The sequence below is a fragment of the Ranitomeya variabilis genome, chromosome 8 (assembly GCF_051348905.1).
Source record: "Ranitomeya variabilis isolate aRanVar5 chromosome 8, aRanVar5.hap1, whole genome shotgun sequence".
Classification (NCBI taxonomy): Eukaryota; Metazoa; Chordata; class Amphibia; order Anura; family Dendrobatidae; genus Ranitomeya; species Ranitomeya variabilis.
Window position 1 is genome coordinate 27,376,584 of NC_135239.1, and position 14,176 is coordinate 27,390,759.

General features: G+C 46.5%; 1 protein-coding gene across 4 annotated transcripts in view; it reads left to right on the plus strand.

The window, feature by feature from the left end:
* Positions 1-5,064: 5,064 nt before the first annotated feature.
* Positions 5,065-14,176, plus strand: part of GPBP1L1 (GC-rich promoter binding protein 1 like 1) — a 36,575-nt gene continuing 27,463 nt past the window's right edge. For 2 of the 4 annotated variants that reach the window (XM_077276623.1, XM_077276626.1), the window contains exon 1: positions 5,069-5,372. The gene's annotated coding sequence lies outside the window, so the exon portion shown is untranslated. Of the gene's footprint in view, positions 5,373-14,176 lie in introns of all 4 variants that reach the window. The other 2 variants (XM_077276621.1, XM_077276625.1) reach the window with 2 other exon arrangements.

A 14,176-nucleotide genomic window follows, 5' to 3' on the forward strand; every position in this document is an offset into this window, starting at 1 on the left:
TTAATGACTGACAAAAATAAAATCAGTGATGTTACCCAGCAGCTTTCCAGACTTCTGAGTTCTGGTCATCAGGCATCGGGTGTCACAAAGTATCAAGAAGAAACACAATTATATACACAGAGCAGAGGGAGAAAAAAACAAAAAACAAGGTGAGCTCAGAGAGCGAATTCTTAAAGGGAACCTGTCAGCAGGATTGTGCACAGTGACAGTGTCAGGTTGGCGCCGTTATACTTATTACAATGATACCTGGTGATGAAATCCGTCTTGTGGTTGTTGTTTAAAGGGAGCCTGTCACGCCCAAAATCGAAGGTGAGCTAAGGCTGGTTTCACACTTGCGTTTTTGTCTGCAGCGTTTTTTGCACAAAAAACGCATGCGTTTTTTTCCTATATTTAACATTGAAAACGCATGCGTTTTTTTGCACATGCGTTTGGTCGCGTTTTCAAACGCATGCGTTTTTTGTCTGCATGCGTTCATTTTCAAAAATGCTACCTGCAGTATTTTCTTGCGCGTTTTTTTGCCGCGAAAAAACGCATGCGTTTTTTCGCGGCAAAAAAATGCATTGCTGTCTATGTAAACGCATGCGTTTTTAAGCACATGCGTTTGTTTGCGCTAAAAACGCATGCGTTTTTATAGAAAAAAAAACAGAAAACACACTGAAAAGCCACCCACCACCATCAAGGTGATAAAGGGATCCAAACCCCAACCCTAACTCTACCCCAACCTCACCCCTAACCGTTTAATGAACATTTTCTGACAGTCATATTGCCACGTATTTAAGTGCCACGTATCACGTATTTCAGTGCCACGTATGCCACGTGCCACGTATTTAAGTGCCACGTGCCACATATTTAAGTGCCACGTATTAAAGTGCCACGTGCCACGTATTTAAGTGCCACGTGGCACATATTTAAGTGCCACGTATTTAAGTGCCACGTGCCACGTATTTAAGTGCCACGTGGCACATATTTAAGTGCCACGTGCCACGTATTTAAGTGCCACGTGCCACGTATTTCAGTGCCATGTATGCCACGTGCCACGTATTTAAGTGCCACGTGCCACATATTTAAGTGCCACGTGCCACGTATTTAAGTGCCACGTGCCACATATTTAAGTGCCACGTGCCACGTATTAAAGTGCCACGTGCCACGTATTAAAGTGCCACGTGCCACGTATTTAAGTGCCACGTGCCACGTATTTAAGTGCCACGTGCCACGTATTTAAGTGCCACGTGGCACATATTTAAGTGCCACATGCCATGTATTTAAGTGCCACGTGCCACGTATTTGAGTGCCACGTATTTAAGTACCACGTATTTCAGTTGCACGTATTTCAGTGCCACGTATTTCAGTCACGTTTAGGGTTAGGGTTAGGGGTAGGGGTAGGGTTAGGGTTTTCTTGTTTTTTCTTGTGTTTTCTTGTGTTTTCTTGTGTTTTCTTGTGTTTTTCTATAAAAACGCATGCGTCTAAAAAACGCATGCGTTTTACCGCGTTTACATGCGTTTTTCACACATGCGTTTTTTTTAAAAAACGCATGCAGACAAAAACGCAAGTGTGAAACCAGCCTAAGCCCACCGGCATCAGGGGCTTATCTACAGCATTCTGTAATGCTGTTGATAAGCCCCCGATGTATCCTGAAAGATGAGAAAAAGAGGTTAGATTATACTCACCCAGGGGCGGTCCCGCTACTGTCCGGTCAGATGGGTGTCGCGGTCCGGGGCCTCCCATCTTCATCAGATGACGTCCTCTTCTGGTCTTCAGGCTGCGGCTCCGGCGTACTTTGTCTGTCCTGTTGAGGGCAGAGCAAAGTACTGCAGTGCGCAGGCGCCGGGAAAGGTTAGAGAGGTCTGGCGCCTGCGCACTGCAGTACTTTGCTCTGCCCTCAACAGGACAGACAAAGTACGCCGGAGCCGCAGCCTGAAGAGAAGAGGACGTCACCGTAAGAAGATGGGAGGCCCCAGACCGCAACGCTAATCAGACCGGACAGTAGCGGGACCGCCCCTGGGCGAGTATAATCTAACCGCTTTTTCTCATCTTTTAGGTTACATCGGGGGCTTATCTACAGAATTCCAGAATGCGGTAGATAAGCCCCTGATACTGGTGGGCTTAGCTCACCTTCGATCTTGAGGGTGACAGGTTCCCTTTAATCCTTATGTTCAGTTTTGAGTTAATGATATGCTCGTGCTCCGGTGTGGTCTTGTGGGGGGGTCTTCATGTGGTGCTCTGATTAGGTATTCATGTGTATGGCTTTTGACAGGTCACTGATCCCTCTCTGACCTGCCCCTAGTTTACATACTGCATATCTTATTGTTTGAAGGAAAAAAAATTATATTCCTCATGCAGGTGCCGGTGCTGTAGCATGCTTCAATCTATAATATGCAGGTCCCGCTGCCGGCGCCATTTTGGCTCCATCAAAATAGCTCCAGCAGCGGGACCTGTGCAGTATGGTCTATCACGTTCCGAATGATGCTACTGCACTGGAGCAGTCACTGGCGCCATCTTAAGATGGATTAAATAACAACCACAAGACGGATTTCAACAACCAAGGTATCATTGTAATCAGTATAATGGCAACAACCTGACACTGTCTGTAGGTTACTCAGTACAGGTTCCCTTTAAGTGTACATCACTGACTGTTGCGCTGGAGCAGATACGATTATGTCTGAGGGTCCGGCTCTAGACAATGAATTGGGTGGGAGCTGTCCCATCTGTGGGCCGTTCAGTTGGTTTCCAATACACCAATGTCTGTGTTGAACCATTTTGGTTTTTTATGGTGATATCTAGAATGCTGATTTCTGTATTTGAGTGGTCCAACGTCAAGTTTATGGAGGGATGAAATGAATCTGTCATGGAATTTTATCTATTCTTGTTCACACTCAGTTCCGATTATTAAGATGTCCTCGATGTAACAGAAATAGGGCAAAGGTTTGATGCAGCAGGATACTAAAAAGTCACTTTCTAGTTTTGCCATGAAAAGGCTGGCATACTGGGGCGCCATTGTGCTGCCCATAGCGGTTCCGGTGAGTTGTAGGTATCACTCCTCACCAACAGAGAAGACGTTATGTATGAGGATAAATCTGGTGAGTCTTCTGACTCAGAGGGGATCCCATTAGCTTCCAAAACCATTTTGCCGGTGGCTCGTCCATCTTCATCATCTTCATGTGGGATGTGTGGGAATTCCATATTCAGGATGGCTATGATGGCACCTCGGGGAGGGACCTAGTGTAGATGCCAAACATTTCTGTGCTCCAGGACACAACATAAACAATATGAAAGTTGGCATATTAAGGCTACTTTCACACTTCCGTTGGTACGGGGCCGACGCAAACCGTTGGCCCGACGTACCGACGGACGTTGTGCTAAATTTAGCACAACGTGGGCAGCGGATGCAGTTTTACAACGCATCCGCTGCCCATTGTGATGAGCGGGGAGGAGGGGGCGGTGTTCCGGCTGCGCTTGCACGGTCGGAAATGGCGGACCCGTCGCACAAAAAAAATTACATTGAACTTTTTTTGTGACGACGGACCGCAAAAACACGACGCATCCGTTGCATGACGGATGTGAAGTGTGTCCATCCGTCGCAATCCGTCGTTAGTTAAAGTCAATGGCAAAAAAACGGATCCTGCGGGCACATTTGCAGGATCCGTTTTTTTGCCATAACGACGGATTGCGACGGAGGGAAGAAGATGGAAGTGTGAATGCAGCCTTACAGGCAACTTCACAAAAACACTGAAGGGTTTGGGAATATAAATGTAAGAGTCTCTGATACCCTTCACACAAGACCAAATCTGTTACAAGGATTTATGACTTAGGCCGGAGTCACACTTGCGAGTGCAAATGCGAGAAACTTGCCCGAGCCTCTCGCATCAATACCCGACACTGCCACCAGCATAGAAATACATATAGCCACACACTGCGGTCCCGACTGCCGCCGGGTATTGATGCTAGAGACTCGTGCAAGTTTCTCGCATTGCACTCGCAAGTGTGACCCCGGCCTTAAAGAGGTTGTCCACTACTTTAGCATTGATGACCTACCCTTAGGCTAGGTGATCAATGTCTGATTGGCCACAGGGTCTGACATCCAGCAACCCCGCAACCAGCTGTTATCGGTGGTCGCCGGCTGGAAGTGTTCGCTTGCTGAGCTGCTCCGTCTTCTGATAGTGGCCGAGGCTTGGTACTAGAGATTCGCCTCCTATTCAAATCAATTTGGGGCAGATATGTAGTACCCTGCAGTAACCACTATCAGAAGGTGGAGCAAGCGAGTCCTTCTCACTGGCGGCTGCCGCCACCGATGACAGCTGATCGGCGGGGGGTACTAGGTGGTGGACCCCGACCGATCAGACATTGATGACCTTTCCTAAGGATAAATCATCAATGCTAAAGTAGTGGACAAGGACAACCTATTTAAAACAGAATCTGAGGAATCTGCTCCAGAGACATCAGATCTCACACGGAAACTGGGACAATAAAACTTTCTCACCACTTATCTAAACTAATTAAGGATTCCCTCTGAGCTCAGTTTGTTTTTTTAATTGTCCATTTATTCTGTGATCCCTGCTCTGTGTATATATTTGTCTTTCTTTAGATCCTTTGTTACACCTGATGAAGAGACCTCAGGAGTCTGGAAAGCTGCTGTGTATCAGGAGGTCAATTTTCCCTGCGTGAGTCATGAGTCACTGCAAAAGTCAAGGGAGAAGAAAGGAGGGAGCAGCTGGGTCAGTATCTGTAGGGGGGAATGATTTTTGCAGGGACAAGAGACTTCCTGTTTCTACATAGAGCAAAGAGACGAATTAGCTGAGGGAAAGGCAAAATGAGCAATTGTATCCAGACAGTGCTATATACTATGAGGATTGCACTATATTAAGAGGATACAAACTGATGGGAGGAGGAGGAGGAGGAGGAGTGCTTCTTTAACAGTGTTGGTCTTTTCACATAGGCCACATAGACTCTTGGGGCCCCCTAGTGCGATTGCAGCCCCTGCATCTACTGTAGTTACACCCCTGCCTCTGAGTGGCTGTATCTAACCCATCTTGTTATACATAAAGCCCCGTACAATGTGAGCACACAGGTGAATCGTCGTGACGTGTCGGCTGCCAGTCGTAACATGGCGTAATCAGGTGACGTCACTGAAATTCAGCGCCCGCAGCTTCCGCCAGGTTCCAGCAGGTGGCGCTGTGCGTGCAGACAGTAACAGAGAGGCGTGTCCCCAGTCACTCTGCACCCAGGGGCCGTCTCTATGGTCTGGTTCCAGGGGACGCCATTTTGGTGCGCGCTTTGTTATGGTTTGTGAGGAGCAGGAAGCGGGCAGCGGCTGTTAGAGGGAGAGCGGCGGTCCCCGGTGTGATAGAGGCCCGGAGAGTGAGCGCGATAACGGGTGAGTCTGTGGCGGGGACGGGCGCCGCTGGGGCCTGTGTGTGTGAGTGGGCTCCTGTCTAGGGGCGGTCACATGGTGCAAGTTGTAGTAGTGCAGCCGTCCTCTGCCTGTGTACGGGGGGCCCTCGCTCTGTGGCCCCTCGGTGAGGCCTGTGTATACATGGATGCTCACCTAGCCAGGCCGCCTGCTGTGTATACCCCGTGCTGTGACGTCACACAGGAGCCATGTGTACAGGTGGGACATAGAATGGCCCCTGATGGCAGCACACCACGTCACGTGACAGCTCTTGTTCTCTGAGCTTCCAATCCAATATCCCAGCAGAAAAGTGCAACTTCTTGTCCAGTTTCCACTTCTCTGCTTGCTGGATGTGAATAGAGATTGCTGCAATGTTCCAGGGCTGGAGACTGATGTGTTTTTGTTTACTGTCAGCGCAAACTTTCGTAGGTGTGGACTGGATCTTTTCATTCACTGACAGTAAGCGGAGATCCGAAACGCTGAGAAACTGACAAGCAAAGTTTATTAGAAAGATTCTGCACTTTTATATAACTGCAGAAGATTAAACAGGTTTAACAGCTGCGGGATCGCACAGCTGACAGTTCGCTACAATGTAGTAGTGAAAGGAGACTTTTGACTGTTTTTTTTTTTCCATTTTGTTTACATGATTCCCTGCAAGTAAGACCAACTCAACTTTTTTTTTTTCTTCTCCCCTGGAAAACCCCTTTAATTAGTGATGTGCGGCGGGTTGTGTATAAATACACTCATAAGATTTTATTACCTCCATAAAGGGGAGGATCATATAGAACTGACCGATCCCTCGTGTGTCATCTGCATTCTGTAAATAAAGCTTCACAAATGTACAATGAAAAGTTCTGCAACTTGGTAATGGACTTTGTATCGATCCCTCGCCTTGGTCAAGATCTATCAATCTGGAGAGCAGCAGCAAAGATCCTCTTTTGTGGAGAACCCAGGGTCGTGCGTTACTTAAACAGCTCATCCAATTTTCGAAGGTTTATTCCCCAAATCTTGTCATATTGTTCCGTGAAGGTCTGACTGTTGGGGTCGGGTCATTCAGCAATTCTGAGGACGGGATGTTAGTTCCTCATCTTAAATGAATGGTCAAGCGGTTGGGCCTCCCTGTGAGATGTGAAATCTCTGGGACTCCCGGAAATAGCAGAGTGCTGTGCATTACTATTAATGGAGCAGAGGTTGAGGTAGGGATTTCAAAATGCAAAAACTTTATTTGTAGACTTGGATAAAACAGGTACTGCTGGTACTTTCCTGCACGCAACCTCCGATCCTCACAAGATCTCCTTCTCTACTCCCCTCTTATCTCCTCTTCCCACAATCGTAAACAAGATTTCTCTCGCGTATCACCCCTACTCTGGACCTCTCTACCACAACATATCAGACTCTCACCTACCATCGAAACCTTCAAAAAGAGCCTGAGGACCCACCTCTTCCGACAAGCCTACAACCTGCAGTAACCACCGATCGACCAAACCGCTGCATGACCAGCTCTATCCTCACCTACTGCATCCTCACCCATCCCTTGTAGATTGTGAGCCCTCGCGGGCAGGGTCCTCTCTCCTCCTGTACCAGTTATGACTTGTATTGTTTAAGATTATTGTACTTGTTTTTATGTATACCCCTCCTCACATGTAAAGCGCCATGGAATAAATGGCATAATAATATTATTATTATTATTATTATTATTATTAACCAGAACGTTCCCAGTCCTATAAAAATGAGCGCTTTTCCTATATGTTTAAAACTGACAATCGTTTCTGACATGCGCACCTCCTATCCATTCAAGGTGGGGCACTGCAGTTCCTTGGAACAAGAGTCCCAAAATCTGGGGGGTCCCAGCAGTCAGATCCCCAGTGATCAGTAATTCCTTAGAGTGTAATTTTGGGAATACCCTTTTAGCCAGCACCATGTACTTCTCCATTTTTCTGGCGGCCTCGTTGCACTTCAGTCGCACTTGCTGTTTGGTTCACCTTTCAGTTTAGACCTGATCGCTGAGGGTCCGAATAAGTTTACTTCCTGTTATCTAAAAATGAGATTCTCTCAATTAGACTTAAGGTACCTTCACACTAAACAACTTTCCAAGGAGAACGACAACGATCCGTGACGTTGCAGCGTCCTGGATAGCGATCTCGTTGTGTTTGACACGCAGCAGCGATCTGGATCCCGCTGTTATATCGCTGGTCGGAGCTAGAAGTCTGGAACTTTATTTGGTCGCTAGATCGGCGTGTATCGTCATGTTTGACAGCAAAAGCAACGATGTCAGCAATGTTTTTACATGGAGCGTGAACGATAAGTGAGTCGCCGTTACGTCACTGGATCGCTCCTGCATCGTTCTGGAGCTGCTGTGTTTGACGTCTCTACAGCGACCTAACAGCGACGCTCCAGCGATCTAGTTTAGGTCGGATCGTTGTCTATATCGCAGGAGCGTCGCTTAGTGTAACGGTACCTTAAATCGGGCAGGTACACCACCAGTCAGACCGATGTGTTAAAGATTACAGCAGAAATCTGTCAAGTTTGTCTCCAATGTACTGTTGTGATGCACTATCCTCCTGCATCACCTGTCGCGATCTCCAGAATATCATGACATACTACTTGTGTTTTACGAGGCCGGAGCCTGACCTGTAGAGCTGACAGTCAGTTATATAAGAGCGATGAGACGGGTTCCCTCAGCTCAGGAAATCTGTGTCCGGTTCTCTATTGTTGTGTGTCTGCAGGTTTTGGTCACTTCCTATTAGTTACACCTGCTGTCTGAGGCCTGGACAGAGGGCGTATGAGACGTTATCTGCTGTGTGCAGCCGCTCCCGTCGTCTGCTCGCTGCTCTGCAGGCATGGCTGTCATGACTCTCCCTTGTTAGGGAGGGCGGAGGGGTGATATTTGTTGTGATCTTCAATGGTGAGCGCTTCTTTCAAGCTGATGGCCTTGTGTTCTAGTATTACATAGTTTTGTGATATACTGTATCTGTATATAGCAGACATGTACTGCTAACATTTACGATAAACACCAAGGTTCACTTTTACAGAGCATGCAGTGACAGTTTGTGTCTTTGATGTCACCGAGTGAGTCAATCAGTAACCTGCCGCTGTTTGTCAGCCAGGAGTAGGGTCAGTTGGTCGTAGGCTGCGGCATCTGGCTGCAGTAAGAGCAGGTTGCGGAGAGAGTAGTTTGGCAAGGTATGAAGCAGATTTCCCATTTGATGCCAGGACAGGAGAGATTTGTGCTGCTGATGCACTTACCTCTCAGGGTAGCTTAGGCCTCTTTCACATTTCCGTCGGTACGGGGCCGTCGCAAACCGTCGGCCCGACGGACGTTGTGCAAATTGTGCACAACGTGGGCAGCGGATGCAGTTTTCAGACGCATCCGCTGCCCATTATGAATTCTGGGGAGGAGGGGGCGGAGTTTCGGCCGCGCATGCACGGTCAGAAAAGGCGGATTCGACGGCCGAAAAACGTTCCCTTGAACGTTTTTTCGTCACGACGGGCCGCAAAATCACGACGCATCCGTTGCACGACGGATGCGACGTGTGCCCATTCGTCGCAATCCGTCGTCAATAAAAGTGTATGGCAAAAAAACGGATCCTGCGGGCACATTTGCAGGATCCGTGTTTTTTTCAATAACGACGGATTGCGATGGGTGGCAAAAAACGGAAATGTGAAAGAGGCCTAAGGCTTTGTTGAGACAGGCTCCTTTCGATGTATGGGCAGCACAGTGATCAATATTAAAGCAAACCATTTTTCAAACGAACCATGTTGTCCATTTTACTGACCAGAATAGTGCAGCCCCTGCCCCCGTCTGTGATTTAGTCTGACACAGATTGACTGGCACATTGTTTTTTATTTTTTATATGCCTTTTTTGAATTTGACCTCAAGCCGATTTTTATTTTTTTTTTTGCACCTCTTTCACTCATATTCAAAGTGAAACCTGCAGTATCAGAACCGTACTCCTGTCGAGTTTAGGTCCGGAGACCCACGACTGGTCCAGACATCAGTCCTTTACTCAAACCGTGAACATTGAACGTGTGAAACTGGCCTCAGATTGTTAAATTCTAGCAAATTCTCACATGCAAGAAGAATTTCTCAACTTCTAGATGTAAACAAGGATATCATTATTCACTGACCGTAAGCTGAGTTCTTGGAAAATCAGTCTGCTGTGAACATGAGTAGCATGCTGCTTTTTTCCAATAACGGTATATGCACACGTTGGAGATTTCCTGCAGATCTGCAGCGGGTTTTTTTTTTTTCAGCGCAGAAGCGCAGCAGTTCCGCAAGTGATTTACAGTACAATGTAAATTAAAGGCAAAAAAAAATGCTGTGCTAATGGTGCGGAAAAATCTGCACGGAAAATGCAGCAGATTTAAAAAAAGGAGGATGTCAATTCTTTTTGCAGATCTGCTGCGTCTGCACCCATTCCATAATAGAAATCTGCAGGGGTAAAAAAGGAAGAAATCTGCACAAAAATCTGCAATGTGTGCACATACCAAAAAAAGGTGCAGTTTCTGACCTGCATTTTCTGCCAAGAAATGCAAAATCTGCACAGAAAATTCCACAGTCAAAGCTGCAACGTGTGCATATAGCCTTATACTTCCAAGTGTCATTGTGTCACTTCTCATTGAATCCTGCACACATCTCTGTTTCTTTCTATTTAAGCCATTCAAGGCTGTCTTTTGTCAGCCTGACTTATTGGGCTTCAGACCGATACATTTTGCCTACACTGATGCATTGTAACGAACGTACGACAGCAAGGTTTGTGCTGTTTTTTTCCTGAGGGTCACTGAGAGACAGATGCATTGTAGCAATAACTGCTGTGAAGTGTTTGCTGAACTCTTTGCTGCACAACGATGAATCATTATAGAATATTGGACACCAGCTCTTTAAAGGTCAGTAGAGTCAACCCTCCTAAGCCAGTGTGAGACATGTAGATCAGGAGAGCAGACTGTCAGTCATTACATGACTCTCACTGGTTTTACAATAAGTTCTGGAGGCAAGATTCTCAGGGAGATCTATTGCCGGCCCATAGATCTTAACAGCTCATTTACATATTAAGAAAACCGTGGATTTGTGTCCTAAGACATGAAATCGCAGATATCAAGGTATCAGTTTATTCAGCTTCCTATGACCTACATATCCATTTACATGAATTGGGCGGGTTGGTGCTACTGACAAGATTCACTGTAAGTTACTTTTGCTGTTGAGGTTTAGCTTGACTACCAAGAAAGCCGCGAGTGCAACACGATCAACAAATTTAGCATTTACGATGGTACTCTACAATATTCTGTATGATGTGGGGGCGGATACACCCATCTCTATGGCATCCATCAGAAACCATAAATATGCAAACAGAGCATGTGTGCCTCATCCTTCCCAATTATCATAAAGGGGTGCTCTCTAGAGATGAGTAAAACCGAACTGCAAAGCCCGGGGTTAGTACTGGTTTGGTGCTGAAGAGTGATGAGGAAACATGCTCGGATAATATATTTGACTCCCTGCAGCTGCATGTTTTGCAGCCGTTGGCTGCCCGAGCATGCTCAGAAAATACGTTATCCAAGCATGTTTGCTCATCACTAGTGATCAACTCCGAACACAAACTTCTCCTGGAAGTCCGTTTTAGTATTCGAAGTTTTGGGAAGAGAGAATTTTCCAACACAAAGTTTGGGTCCCCATTGACTTCTATGGGGTTCTGTTACCAGAACCGAACTTTGGGCTAAAGTTTTAAGGAACCCGAGCTTCCATGGGACTGCTCATCTCTAATGTCATCGTCTTCCTTCAAAAGCGCACTACAGGCCCCGTCTCACTAAGCGATTTACCAACGATCACGACCAGCGATACGACCTGGCCGTGATCGTTGGTAAGTCGCTGTGTGGTCGCTGGGGAGCTGTCACACAGACAGCTCTCTCCAGCGACCAACGATCAGGGGAACGACTTCGGCATCGTTGAAACTGTCTTCAACGATGCCGAAGTCCCCCTGCAGCACCCGGGTAACCAGGGTAAACATCGGGTTACTAAGCGCAGGGCCGCGCTTAGTAACCCGATGTTTACCCTGGTTACCAAAAAAAACAAACAGTACATACTCGCCTTTCGGTGTCCAGGTCCCTTGCCGTCTGCTTCCTGCTCTGACTGAGTGCCGCCGTACAGTGAGAGCAGAGCGCAGCGGTGACGTCACTGCTGTGCTCTCACTTCTCACTGTACGGCGGCTCAGTCAGAGCAGGAAGCAGACGGCAAGGGACCTGACGGACATCAGAAGGCGAGTATGTACTGTTTGTTTTTTTTTACATTTACGCTGGTAACCAGGGTAAACATCGGGTTACTAAGCGCGGCCCTGCGCTTAGTAACCCGATGTTTACCCTGGTTACCAGTGAAGACATCGCTGGATCGGTGTCACACACACCGATTCAGCGATGTCAGCGGGGCCTCAACGACCGAAAAAAGGTCCAGGCCATTCCGACACGACCAGCGATCTCGCAGCAGGGGCCTGATCGCTGGTACGTGTCACACATAGCGAGATCGCTACTGAGGTCGCTGTTGCGTCACAAAACTTGTGACTCAGCAGCGATCTCGCTAGCGATCTCGCTATGTGAGACGGGGCCTTACTTCCCAGTCTTCCCGGCTTCTTGTAAGGGGGGTCTGCACCTGAAGATTGACATTGCAGTCCAGCGGGGTGGTCGAGCAGCTGGTGTGATCTGTGCGCTCTCCCATGCAGCTAGCAGACAACATTGCCTCTGCTGCATCGGAAAAACGTCGGAGAACTGAGACTATTCAATCTAGAGATCTCTCCAGCTTGTGCACATGGCAAGTCCTGCATTTGGTGCAGAAATTTCTGCTCCATTTGTGCATCTCTTGACATGAAAAACATAGCAGCAAAAATACGCATTGTTCCTGGCTTTTTTTTTCTTGCATTTTTGTTGCAGCTTTTTCCCCCACTCATTAGTATGGATGAAATCTGCAGCAAAAACGCTGAAAGCATTGACATGCTGCATCTCTGCAAGTCACAAATAAGCAACATGTGCATAAGACTTCAGGATTCTCATTCACTTTGCTGGTGCTAGGAAACCTTTCAGGTTTTGTGACAAATCTGCACTGAAAAAATGCAGTATGTGCACACAGCCTTAGGCTATGTTCATACTGGGTGGTTTTTTTTTCAGCATTTTTTAGTGCATTTTTTTTAACTAAAATTTTTCAGCTGCATTTTGCATTACCAGCAAATCCTAAAAGATTTTAGAAATCTTGTGCACACACTACTTTCAACGTTTTTCTGGATTTTACACCCATTGAAAGTAATGAGTGCTGAAAATCCGAAGCAGACAATGCAGGTATCGGATTTTGAAGCGTTTTTTTTTCTTTCTTTTTTTGTGCCAAAATCTGATTAAATAGATTTTTTTTTTCCACTAAACATTATCAGCATGCACAAGAAACAAATGTAGCATGCCAAAACTGTAGCAAAACCTGTGTTTTTGCCTTAGCTTCTTTCCTGCCTAGAGATCAGGTTTTGCTGTAGAAAAAAATGCCTAGTGTGAACATAGCCTCGGCATTGTTTGCAGGCTTTATTGCAAGCTGCTGTGATGTGACCGGTTTCCTAGGCAACGAGCAGTAAACTATAGAATGTAAAATCCCTTTGATCTTGAGAACGGAGAGGATTTTTAATAAAAGTGAATTACAAAGTTGCTTTTTTTTTTTTTCTGGCACTTTGCAATTTTAATCATTAACACGAGACAACCCCTTTAGATAGCTGTCGGCAGAACTAATGTTCTCTGCTATCTCCTCCATGTAAAGGAACGTTCTGCTCGGCTGGTCCGTCCTGCCTTCTCTGACAGAACCACTGCCAGAATCCTCTCCCCACTGAACCATAGGCTTGGGGGACAGTCCAGAGACCCCCATCCCATGTAGAATATTGGGGTGTTTATACTCCTGGTGAAGTGACTGATACGTTGTGGCTTAGCAGAAGAAGACGTGGCTCACTGAAAATGAGGAACAAACGGACATGAAAAAAACATAAAATCCTCCCGTCTTGTGTGCAGGAAAGTTGTGGCTGTAACGCCTGCGCCATGCTCTCCCTCTGAACACCCAGACTTGCTATTTAAAGGCACACCCCTCGTCGATATTTCCAGCTCCCACATGTCACAGACTCGTCACTCCATATCTGGGACCCGTGATGTAACGCTTACAATGTACTCGGTCATGTGAGACTGGTGTATGGTTGATACCGGGGACCGTCCTGTGAACGAGGGGGCTACTTTCTATAGGTTCTCTGTATGCTGCTGTGTGGACTGATTAATAATCTCATGGGGATTGGTGGTTTATAGCAGTATGGAACCAGTGGCTATCGTGCATTGTAACGTCACAGCAGCTTGTGGGACCTTCTCAGGATGTTCGGATTACCCTTCAAATTCTAACACAAGGTTCTTCACTACTTTAAAAGCCAATTTTCATGGACCCATGACCGTGTAAGAGAAAAAAAAAAAAGCTGAGCTTACCGTACCGGCACGGCCTCTCTGATTGCGCGACAGGCTGTAGACACAATGTGGACTGATATTTTTAGCGGGCCAGAACCATTCGTCTTGTAGCCTTTCAGTTATATGTGTTATACATATGTGTCAGTTATAAATACACACACACACACAAAGTAGCAAAGCTTGAAAATATATATCCTCCCAATTCGGTTTTAGGTTCAGATGGTGATATTTTGTAGCATGCCCTTTGTTTGGTAGCAATTACTAATCAAATTCTAGCCTTTATACCTTTTTGAACTGGGTGTAAATATAAAGCGGAATATATACCGGTCTAT